Consider the following 12,546-nt stretch of genomic DNA (forward strand, 5'->3'; position numbering starts at 1 on the left):
ACCTCTTATGCCTATCGGCACAAATATCGGGGCTGCTGAGGTCGCGTAGGGGCCAGATGCGCGGACTCGCTCCGTGACCGAGCCACTTTGCCTTTCGGTTGAAAAGCGGGGTTTGGCCACCAGAGTTGGGAGACGCCAAGAGGAGGAAGGCGGGGCACCCTGGGCTGACTGAGACGCGCGCGCCGGTCGCGTGCTCCCGGCGGTCGGGGCGGGGCCTCCAGCCACGCCCTCCCTCCGCCTTCTGATTGGTCCTTTCGAAACAGGCGGCGAACCGCTGCGAGCCCCGGAGGCTTAGGCGGAGGCGGCGGCGGTTGGTCAGGGGCGTGCCGGCTCCGCACAGATTGAATTGAGATGTCACCCCGCAGGAAGAAGTGACCATCCCGCGCCGGGGCGAGTGAGTACTTCCCCGTTTGCCTTCTTTTTAACTCGCGAGCCTTCCCTCGCCTTCTAGGGGCTGCTGCCCCTCAGGTGCCGGGCGAGGGACCCCCCCACCCCCACCCCCCTTCTCGCGCTCAGCGGAGTCCAAGCGGTGGTTTGTTTGGGGCTGCGGGATCCAAGACGTTCTGCGATTGGCCCGCCGCAGAGTTCGCGTCGTCTGATTGGTCCCTGGGGCTGTCAAGGTGAAGTTTTGCCTGCCCTCCCCGGCCCTCTCCTGCCCACCCTTGGTGTGTGGCGTGAGGGGCAACAGGTGTGCAGGGGCGGGGGGGACGGCAGGTGCAGACACAGTAGGTGGGGAAAGAGGTATCCGCCTTTACCGCTCTGCTTTGGAATCTAGAGAGGGATCAGAGCCTGCAGTTTAGTTGAGGGTCTCCGGGGGCACCCTTATCCCCAAGCGCGTAGCACAGATAAGGGTCACTTGATTCCTCAACACCACCCTTTGGAAGAATGAATGAAGTTACTGACCTTGGGGAGAGAATGACACAGACCTTCCTTTTTGCCTGCCGGCAGAGTTGACAGCTTCTTCCCTACTTGTTCTCTCTGGTCCGGGCAGGGCTCTGCTTTCCCACCTGCACCCCTCAGCTTGGAGGGCTGCCTTGGGGGAGGATTGCAGAAGAAAGGGAAGACGTGTAGATTGCTCTGGAAATCCAGGGAGAACTTGGAGAGCTTGCTTCCTCATGGAGTCACTGCTGGTTCCTAAGTAATCTTTTCAAACCCAGGGATTGAATTTTATGGATTTAAGAGTGCTTTACGGGACGCACGGTGGAGTTGCTGATCCAGTCTGTAAGTGAAGAGATGGGGGTGTTTTTTTTGCAGGCCCAGTCCCAGTCACGCTTTGGGTTTTGTTTTGCTCGGATGAAGCGCGCTAACAACTACTTTCTCAGAAGATAAGCAGTTAGTGAACTGCTGTTTGATCACCTCTCTTGGCGCTTAAATTGTTAAGAATTGGAATTCTCACCACCTCAGATTTTCTTTGGGAGGAGATTGGAATGGATTTGAATGAAAAAGTGGAAACCGATGAGAATTTTCTCGCGTAGATTCTGATACAAGTTGTCTGACTCATCTGTTTCAAAAGCTCGTTAAAAGCCAACCGACTTTGGATAGTAGATGCCTCTGCTATTTTGACATTACTGAATTAAAAGTAATATTTCTTGGGGCGCCTGGGTGGCGCAGTCGGTTGAGCGTCCGACTTCAGCCAGGTCACCATCTCGCGGTCCGTGAGTTCAAGCCCCGCGTCAGGCTCTGGGCTGACGGCTCAGAGCCTGGAGCCTGTTTCCGATTCTGTGTCCCCCCCTCTCTCTGCCCCTCCCCCGTTCATGCTCTGTCTCTCTCTGTCCCAAAAATAAATAAATGTTGAAAAAAAAATTAAAAAAAAAGTAATATTTCTTTTCAGCATAGCAGAGTTGCTAAACATTCAGGCTCTGAAATCAGGTTTTACCATGTGTGTGACCTTAGGCAAGTTGTTTAATCTTTCTAAGGCTAAATTTCCTAATCTGTGAAAGAAGGTTAATATTAGTTCCCTACCTTATTGATGGAAAGGTTGTTATGAGGATTAAATGAAATAATCCATGTAAATGGTTTAGTACAGTGCCCAGCACACAGCTATTATTATTTCTGTGCTGTTTAATTTGTTTTGAAAGTTTCGAGCTACACCCAAAGGGCTGAGAGAGCAGAAGGTAAAGGCAGTGCCAGAGGCAGCGATGAGTTCTCATTCATTGATTAATTTAATGCCTGTAAAGCATTAAAAATAGTATCTGGCACATACTAAATACTGTTACTATTTATCAGACTCATTATTACCTAGGATGTGCAGGTATGTGTTTTAGGTGCTTAACTTACATTATTGTTAAACCTGTAAGTAATCCTCCCTGTAATAGATGAGGAAACTGAAGCTCAGAGAAAGCAAATAACCTACTAAGTCCTCCTGGAATTCAGTCCACGGTTTTCTTTGTGTCACACCGCCCTTCATTTATATTCCCAGCACTATGTAACTTCTCTGCACAGAGTTGTTTGTGTGGCCCAGGTTCATTTCTGCCACGGGCATAGGTTTATTTTGAACACTTCTTTAATTAAAAAAAAAATAATGAAATAATTTGTGATGGTAGATCAAAGTGTGTGATAAGAGAATAAAGTCAGTAACAAATGTGTTATTACTAAAACACTAAATGAGTCCAGTGGTGTTTGGAGAATTTGCCAATTTAGAAATAATGTTTCCCAATTTGTATTTTTCCATTTAGCTTTTGTGTATTCACTATATTTTTACTATGCAGCACTCCTCTATTGTTTTTTTTCCCCCCTGTAAATCTCAAGTTTGGAGATAAGAGAAGAAAGTTCAGTTATTTCAATAATATTTCCAAGCCTACTGTTGATGAGGAAAGTAAGGGATTAAGGTTAATATGTATTGTTAGATTTTACTTTCTTACAGTAACATGTCTGTGTATGTCTGCGTGAATGTGTGCATGTGTTTTGCTTTCTTGTTACCTATTGCTTTCTATACTTTGATATCAGGTACACCTTTACATACCTAATGAACCATGTGATATACATGGAATTTGAGAGAGTAGGAAGCTTGAGTCTGTCAGTAAGTTTGTCCCACTGCCAGTTTCCCCATTTTTAATTGAAATTTAACTGCCACAGAGAAATGCCTCAGAAGCCATGCTTACAAGATAAGGCAGTAATTACAATTGTATTTCTTCAGTGTTTCTCATTCTAAAAAGTTTTCTCATGCTATTACTTTGCTACAGAGTAGTTTGTTTTAACAGAGTTACCATGTATTTTATAAATCACTAATTTCCAAAGAACTAGAATGTAAAAAAATGTAGCGAATGCACTAAATGTTAATTTCATCTTTGATGTTGAAAGCTTTTAGGAATTTATAGTACAAAGACCATCAGTCATGTGATAGATATTGCTGAAGTGCTGACTAATAGAGACTTCTGCCTACTATCACACACCATACATTTTTCTGTAATAGTATAATATTAGCTATGGTGAAGAACTCCTTTTACATAGAGTTTTAAACATAATGACTTATTTTTTCTTGATGGATGGCTTGTTACTATTTTTTATTCTAAAAATAAAATTGGCTGTTGAAAAACTTGTTTGTGCAGGAGTTTTTCTTTTTCACACCTTCCCTCCCCCAATTTGGAAAACATTGTGATCCTAATAACATACATACTGCTCTGCAGATTGCTTTTGGTCACATAATGTATAGTAGACATTGTTTCATAGCAGTAGCTATAGCTTTTCCTTTTCCAAGTGGCTGAATAATGTACTGCAACTTATTTGAGCACCTTCTTGTTAATAGATGCTTTATGTTTTTTTTACATTTCTTTATATTAGTGTTTGTGTATGTGTATGTTTTCCATAGAGTCTTTTAGTTTATCATATATAAAGGCTAACTGATTGTAAGTTGTTTAAAAATTTTTATGATAAATGAATAGTTCTATCAAACATAAAATTAAGTTATTCAGGTGGAATCTCTATGAAACATTGCAAGAGAAAAATTTCAAATAGAAAAGCAAAGACTCCCAACCAATGGACAGTCTTTATAATTTTGCAAATAACGTGATTGTTTATGAAGCTCTAAGAATCTTATTTCTTTCTCTTGAGTCTTCATCTGTTTTGGAAGCTGCTTTTTCCTTAAATGCACATACCACAGATTTACTTCATTATTGTTTCATGTTCCCTTTAGCGATAAATGCAACATTTATTGTATTTAGGAGTAAGTCTGGTACTAATTTTAGCACTAATTTCTATATTGTAGTAGAAAAATGGAGAATGTTACCCCCCCCCCCCCAAGATTCTTATTTTATAAAGTATAGAGTAAAATAGAAGCATGTATTGATTGCTGTGTACCCTAAAGTGGGGAGGGAGTTCATGAGGTTTTTTTTTGTGTTTTTTTTTTTTTCTTAGAGGAATTGAATCTGAAAATAGGTAGGAGGGAGTCTTGAGGAAAGGAGGAGAAAGATTGTTGCATGTAGATAGATCATCATGTCAAAGTCCCAGAGATGAGAGAGCATGCTCAAAGGGTCTGAAAGAAGTTCAGTGTAGCTGGAGTGTGAGGGTCAAGAGAAGAGGCTAGCGGGAACCTATAAAGCTTTGTTAGCTTTGTTGGGGAGTTGGGGCTTTATCCTGAAGGCATTGGAGGGTCATTAAGGGTTTTAAGCAGGGGAGTAGTAAGGTGTCCTCAGATGAGTGTTTGTGAAGGATCTGTCTGGCTGTAGTACGTGAAGAGCAGGTTGGAGACTTGCAAGGCTGGAGAAAAGGTGACTGATTGGAAGCTGTTTCAGTAAAGCTAGAGAGAGGTGATGGTGGCTTGAACTAGAGGGGTGGCCATAGATATTGAAGAGAAAACTTAGAGGTACAAGCAATAAGATATGGTCACAGACTGTTTTGACTGAGGGATTCAAGGAGGCGGTGGAGGCGTGGGAGAGGAAGGAATCATGGATGACCTGTTTAACTTGGCGAATGTTGGTGCTGTTCCCTGTAGTAAACACAGGAAGCTTTTGTAAATGTTTAAATGAGTGAGTAAATGAATAAATGATCTCAGTTACACAGAGGCAGGGCCCTTTGGTGGTGATGATGATGGTGATGATGATGACGGTAGACAATGCATAGCACAATGGGTTTCACCTATAAATTTTGCATGTTTTTTTGTTTGGTTGGTTTGGTTTATATTTTAGCATACTATTTACAACTGGTGCCATTTTCCTCATTGCTTCAAACATGATGGGCTCGCTATATGTTCTAATCATGTTCTGGATGTGTATCACTTTCTTCAGGCCAAATGTCTTGACCCTCTGGGTGCAGTTTCCATTCTCCACTTAAGATGTGTATTACTTTCCTATTACTACTAGAACACATTACCACAAACTTAGTGGTTTAAAACAACACAAATGTATGATCTTATGGTTTGAGAGGTCACAAATCAGAAATGAGCTAAAAAAAGAAAAAAAAGATATTGTCAGGGCTTCCTTCTTTCTGGAGGCTCCAGGGGAAAGTCCATTTCTTTCCCTTTTCCAGCTTTGAGAGGATGCCTGTATTCCCTGACTCCTTCCTCCATCGTCACAGCCCTCAGTGGCACAACCCAAATCTGTCTCCCTCTCTGCCTCTTTTCCATCATGATATCTCCTTTTCTCTCTGCTTCTCACTTTGCCTTCTCTGACTTTTCTGCATCCTTTTTAAAAATAAAATGTATTTCTTTTTATTGAGGCACAATTGACATATCATGTTATATTAGTTTCAGATGTACAATATACATGATTTGATATCTGTATATCTTGTAAAATGGTCACCACAGTAAATCTAGCTAGCATCCATCCCCATACATGGTTATAATTGTTTTTCTTGTGATGAGGACCTTTAAGTCTACTTTCTTACCAGCTTCCAAATATGCAATAAAATATTAACTATAGTCAGTCACCATGCTATAATTACATCCCCATGACTTACTTATTTTATAACTGTAGGTTGTATCCTTTGACCCCCTTTACTCATTTTGCCCACCCCCTAGTCCTCACCTCTGGCAATTACCCATCTGTTCTCTTTATCTGTAAGCTTGGTTTGTTTGTTTAGATTCCACCTATAAATGAGATCATACAGCATTTGTTTTTCTCTGACTTATTTCACTTAGCATAATGTTCTTCAGGTCCATCTATGTTGTCACAAATGGCAAGATTTCATTCTTTTTTTATGGCTGAATAATATTCCATTGTATTTGTATACTACATCTTTATCCATTCATCCATCAGTTGACACTTACATTGTTTATGTATCTTGGCTATTGTAAACAATGCTGTAGTGAACATGGAGGTGCATATATTTTTTTTGAATCACTGCTTTCATTTTCTTTGATTAAATACCCAGAAATGGAATTGTTGGATCATGTGGTAGTTTCATTTTCATTTTCATTTTTTTTTTTTTTAGGAAACTCCATACTGTTTTTCATAGTGGCTATATCAATTTACATTCCCACCAACAGTGCATGAGTTTTCCTTTTCTCCACATTCTCACCAACACTTGTTATTTCTCATCTTTTTGATGATAGCCATTCTGACAGGTGTGAGATGATATCTCATTGTAGTTTTGATTTGCATTTCCCTAATGATTAGTGATGTTGTCTTTTCATGATGTCTTGCTGCCTGCCCATCTGTATGTCTTCTTTGGAAAATGTCTGTAAAGGTAAGGTCCTCTGACCATTATTTAATCAGATTTTTCTTTCTCTTTCTCTTTTTCTTTTCCTTTTTTTTTTTTTTTTTTTGCTATTGAGTTGAATTGGATATTAAGCCCTTATCAGATATATGATTTGCAAATACTTTCTCCCATTCCATAGGTTGCCTTTTCATTTTGTTGTTGGTTTTCTTGCTGTGTGTCAGCTTTTTAGTTTGATGTAGTCCCACTTGCTTATTTTTGCTTTTGTTGCCTTTGCCTTGGGAGTAAGATCCAAAAAATCATCTCCAAGACTGATGTCAAGGATCTTACTGCCAATGTTTTCTTCTAGGAGTTTTATGGTTTTAGGTCTTACATTCAAATTCAAGCCTTTAATCCATTTGAGTTAATTTTTGTGAATGGTGTAAGATAGTGGTCCAGTTTCATTTTTTTGCATGTGGTTGTCCAGTTTTCCCAACATCATTAAAAAAATTTTTTTTAATGTTTATTTATTTTTGAGGGACAGACAGAGAAAGTGCGAGTGGGGGGAGGGGCAGAGAGAGATGGAGACACAGAATCTGAAGCAGGCTCCAGGCTCCAGGCTCCAAGCTGTCAGCACAGAGCCTGACTGGGCTTGAACTCACAAACCATGAGATCAGACCTGAGCCGAAGTTGAATGCTTAACTGACTGAGCCACGCAGGTGCCCCTGCCCAACATCATTTATTAAAGAGACTGTTCATTCCCTATAACATATTTTAGGCTCCTTTGTTAAAAATTGACCACAAACATGGGTTTATTTTGGGGTTCTCTAATCTGTTCTATTGATCTGTATGTCTGTTTTCATGCCAGTACCATACTGTTTTTGTTGTTGTTGTTATTGAAGTGTAATGTAACACACATTGTTACTTTAGCTTCAAGTGTACAACATAGTGATTCCACAAATCTATCCATTATTCTGTACTTATCGCAAGTGTAGCTACCCATACTGTTTTGATTATTGCAGCTTTGTAATATAGTTTTGAAAACAGGGAGAGTGATGTCTCTAGCTTTGTTTTTCTTTCTTAAGATTGCTTTAGTTATTTGGAGCCTTTTGTGGTTACATACAAATTTTAGGATTGTTTGTTCTGTTTCTGTGAAAAATGCCATTCGAATCTTGGAAGGGATTGCAATGAATCTGTAGATTGCTTTGGGTAATACGGACCTTTTAAAAACATTAATTCTTCTAGTTTAAGAGAAATATCTTTTCATATATTTGTGTCTTTAATTTCTTTCATCAATGTTTTACAATTTTCAGTTTGTACACATCTTTTACCTCCTTGGTTAAATTTATCCCCAGGTATTTTATTCTTTATGATGCCACTGTAAATGGGATTATTTACTTAATTTCTCTTGCTGATAATTTATTATTAGTGTATAGAAACAATAGATTTTTTAAAAAAGTTTATTTGTTTTGAGAGAGAGAGAGAGAGAGAGAGAGAGAGAGAGAGAACATGAGCAGGGGAGGGACAGAGAGAAGGAGAGACAGAATCCCAAGCAGGCTCTGCACCATCAGTTCAGAGCCTGACATGGAGCAAAACAACAGATTTTTATGTATTGATTCTTGTCTAAATGTTGAATTCATTTATTAGTTCTAAGAATTTTTTGGTGATCTTTACAAGTGTTTTATATGTAATATCATGTAATGTACAAATAGTGAGTTTTATTTCTTTCTAGTTTAGATATTTTTATTTTTTCTTGCCTAATTGGTTTGGCTATGACTGCCAAATACTATGTTGCATAAAAGTAGAGAGAGTAGGGATCCATGTCTTGTTTTTGATTTTAGAGGAAAGGCATTCAGTTTTTGACCATATGATGTTGGCTATGGGCTTGATATATATGACCTTTGATATGTAGTGTTCCCTTTATACCCAGTCTGTTGAGAGTTTGTCTTATAAATTGATGTTGAGTTTTGTTAGAATGCTATTTCTATATCTATTGAATGATTATATGATTTTTATTTTTTAGTTTGTTAACATGGTATATACTATGTTGATTGATTTGTGCATATTGAACCATCCTTGCATTCCTTGAATAAATCCCACTTGATCATGGTGTATGATCCTTTTAATGTATTGTTGAATTCAGTTTGCTAATATTTTGTTGAGGATTTTTGCATCTATGTTTATCGGTGATTTTGGCCTCTGCATCCTTCTTATAAAGAATCTTGTGATTACATTGAACTCACCAAGATCATCTGTTATCCCAAAGTCTTTAATTTACTTAATCTGTAAAGCACATCTTGCTCACACACAGATTCTGGGGATTAGGATGTAGACATTTTGGGGAGTCATTATTCTGTCTACCACAAATGGAGTTTATTTAAGATGTAATAAAAATGTACTGTCCACTGAGGCATACAAATTCCTGAGTAGCGCATTGCTTCCAGAATCCTTGCCCCTTGGCACGGCTATTCTGTCCTTTTCACTTGGATACTCTGCCTATATGCCATTTTTAGTCGTTTTCTTTTTCTTAATGATTCTAAGGCTTCTCACTTGACCTGCTGGTACCTTAACCAGTAACCACTATACATATTTCACTTTGGACATGCTGGGTGAAAGGCAAAATCATTTATCAATTTAGGTTACATAATAAATGAAAATAATAAAGAATACCAAAAATGGTCTCCCAGTAGATACTTGTCTACTATGTAGCTGCTTCTAACCTACTGTCACATTTTGTTCTACAACAAAAGCAGTGTGGAGAAGGGAGAAAACCCAGTTTTCCCCAGAGATTTTGAAATTTTTCCTACCAAAAATGTTTCCTAAACTTTAGGCTTGAATACTTTTTTCAATACTGTTTCCAACAGCAGTCCAGGAACTTATAGTTGGTGAAGCAATGTACAGAAATAATACAAAATGGTATGAAGCAGTGTAAAGGACGTAATTGAGAAACGCTATGTGAATTCAAGAGTTAAAGATAAAATCAGAAGTAATTCAGACCAGTCAGGAAGGCTACTGGGAGGAGGTAATAAATTATAAGCCCAGTTAGCTGAGATGATCTTAGATGAGGGATCTTTTCAACTCTTCTTTCTCTATGTCCTTTGCTAACTCCTCTCATGTCTAAATGTTGGATTTTGTCAGGACTTGTTCTTAGGCCTTTATCACTGTTTTCTCCATGTCTTTCTTAGATGATCTCATTCTTTTCAGTGGCTTTACCTCCCAAGTATTTGCTGACAATTTCTACCTCCTTGAACTTTTTTCTTAGCTCTAGAATAGTATTTCCAGCTGCTAGATCGACACTCCCACTTGGCTGTCTTTAAAGGCTTCTCAAATTAAACATGACCAAAGCACAGCACTTTTGACCTGTTAGTACTCTGTTCCCTGCTTTGATCTATTCAGACTCCCACCATCCTCATCTCCCACTAACTATTTGCTCAGTTGCTTAAGCCAGAAACCTGGGAGTCATTCTTAATAGTTCACTCTGTCCTTAACATCCCTCCTATCCACCTCTCCATTTCTAACCATTATCAAGTCTTGGTTCTAACTGAAGTGGATATCAAATCCATCCACTTCTCTTGAGTAGAGACACTATCCACATTGTAGTTCAGTCACCATCATTTGTCACCAAACTACTGCAGTACTGCAGTAGATTCCTAACCCTTCCTCTGCTAGGCACCTCTCCACCTCATTTCCTGTATGCTCCCATTTCCTATATGGTCTCACTGTTTCTACCCCTGTCTTTGTCTCCTTCTTTCATTGATTCCCCTGGTTCTTTTTCCCATCTCTACCCATTCCCCTTTCAGTTTGCTTCCCACTTTCTCTCTTAAACCCATTACTATTGCACTCCCATACTCCTCTCTCCCCCTCAGAGAGTTCTTTTGAAACTATGAGTTAGATCGTCTCTCCCTTGGTTAAAGCTCTTCCATGGTTTCTCACTGCTCCTAAAATGAAATCTAATTTCCTCAACATGGTCTTTGTGATGGGGCTGCTGCTTAATGTTTCAACCCCATCCTAAGCCACACATTCTCCATGCTTCAGCCATAACTGCTTCTTTCAGTTCTAGGTATGTGCCACATTCTCTCTTCAAAGTCTTTACAAAAATTATTCTCTATACTTAGAACTCTTCCTCTCTTTCTCTGGCTAAATCCTATCATTCTTCAAATTCATGTTTTCCGTCCAGCAAAACCGTTTCTAATCATTCAATCTAAGTCTAAAGTAGCTGTTTCCTTCCCTGTTCTTTTCTTCAAAGCAGTTATCATGATTTAACACTGTGTATTCATTTGTGTGGTTGCTTTTTTTTTTTTTAACCTTCCCACTGGTGTATTCATTCCGTAAGGGCAGTCACACGTCTGTTACATTCATTACTGTGTCTCTTGCCTATGGTGCTAGTTCACTGCAGAGGAAGAGTAAATGCTTGTTGAATAAATGAATGAATATACACCACATGGAAAAGCATACAGCCTGAACCGCAGTATAGCCACAGAAACGAACGAAACTGAGGGAGAACAATGAGGAGATAGGCTGAATGGAGCAAAGGGCCTATGTTAGATAAATTCCTAAAGACTTTTATTCTAGCCAACAGAATTGTGAGTCATAAATTAATATGTGAGTATCCTCCCAATTATGACATGGACATTTTATAGCTTTTACTTTCACTTATAACTATATTTATTTATGTTAGTAAAATAAGTTATCCATATTATGTTTAATGATTTCTGAGTGTTATTAGCCTTATCTCTTTTTAATTTGATAAGTTATGTTAAATAAACTATAATTATGTCTCATCACAGTATTAATTATACCAACTAATTTGTTAAGTGCTAGTTATCTGTCAGGTCCTTTATATGTATCATCTCACTTAATCTTTATAATAACCATATGAAGGAGGTGGTGGTATCTCATTTTACAGATGAGAACACTGAGAATCAGAGAAATTAAGAATCCCAAGGTCATATAGTTAATATGCTAGACCTGGAATTCAAACCAGATGTGTCTGCTATTTTTTACTACTATAGCTGGTGTCTCTATGGTGAGTTGTTTTAGAACACATTAAAAAAGTGAAATATGTTTTGTATGACTATAACATTTCTATTTTCCCTAGTAGGCAATTAGAAAATATTTAACTCAAAATTTTAAAGCTAAGAAATTTTTTCCCCCTGAACAAATCAGAGAGGATATCTTTTACAACTATTTTTCTAAATGAAGCCTTGAAAAATGATGACATGGTTTTTGACATACAGAAAGGTGTACAGACTAGTATAACACCTGTGTTCTCACCACTTATCTTGAAATAAAATCTTACCAGTAGAGTTGAAAGCCATTTCTCCTCAATCTCATCTTCCTCCCTCTCCTCAGCAGTAAACATTATCCCACTATCCCAACTTTGGAATTTATCATATCCCTGCAGCTTATGTATCTTGGCAATAATCTGGTGTCTGAGTACGATATGTGGTACGGTGCAGTTAATATCATTATTTTTCTGAAAAAAACTTACCTTATTTCTTTGCTTTTTTGCCATTCTTTTTTAAATTGGCCCCCTGATTTGTACCAGGAATGAGCTTTGCCACTTTATGCTCTCCCGCCATATCTTGTAACATGGGTGAGGAATAAAAATGTACTCAGTTTCAGAGCCTACAGCTATGGGACAAAGGATCAGTTCAACAGGTTGGCATTTTTGCCAATCATGATCTGAAGCCAAATTGGTATGAAGAGGCTTACCATAAATGATCTTAAGGACATCATGACTGATCTTGTTTCTAAGATGAGTAAGTCGGTTAGGTACAAATCCTATTCAAGTTTCAGGTAGGTGAGTGCCTTCTGTGTTTTGTTTTCCCCAGATTTTAAGGGTTAAGTATAGTACTCTTCCCTTATGATCTCTGGATAAGCTCCTGGTCTTGTGAATGATTCCCAGCAGTGTTACAGTATAGTTTGGACTTGGTCACATGAGAGGTCTTTTTGCCCAAATCTAAGGGAAAGGAC

General features: G+C 38.8%; 1 protein-coding gene across 3 annotated transcripts in view; it reads left to right on the forward strand.

Moving 5' to 3' along the window:
- Positions 1-264: 264 nt before the first annotated feature.
- Positions 265-12,546, forward strand: part of GAS2L3 (growth arrest specific 2 like 3) — a 40,469-nt gene continuing 28,187 nt past the window's right edge. Inside the window, exon 1 of one of the 3 annotated variants that reach the window (XM_047868245.1) lies at positions 265-394. The gene's annotated coding sequence lies outside the window, so the exon portion shown is untranslated. Of the gene's footprint in view, positions 395-1,198; positions 1,222-12,546 lie in introns of those variants that run through there. The other 2 variants (XM_047868243.1, XM_047868244.1) reach the window with 2 other exon arrangements.

This window comes from Prionailurus viverrinus, chromosome B4, assembly GCF_022837055.1.
Source record: "Prionailurus viverrinus isolate Anna chromosome B4, UM_Priviv_1.0, whole genome shotgun sequence".
Lineage (NCBI taxonomy): Eukaryota > Metazoa > Chordata > Mammalia > Carnivora > Felidae > Prionailurus > Prionailurus viverrinus.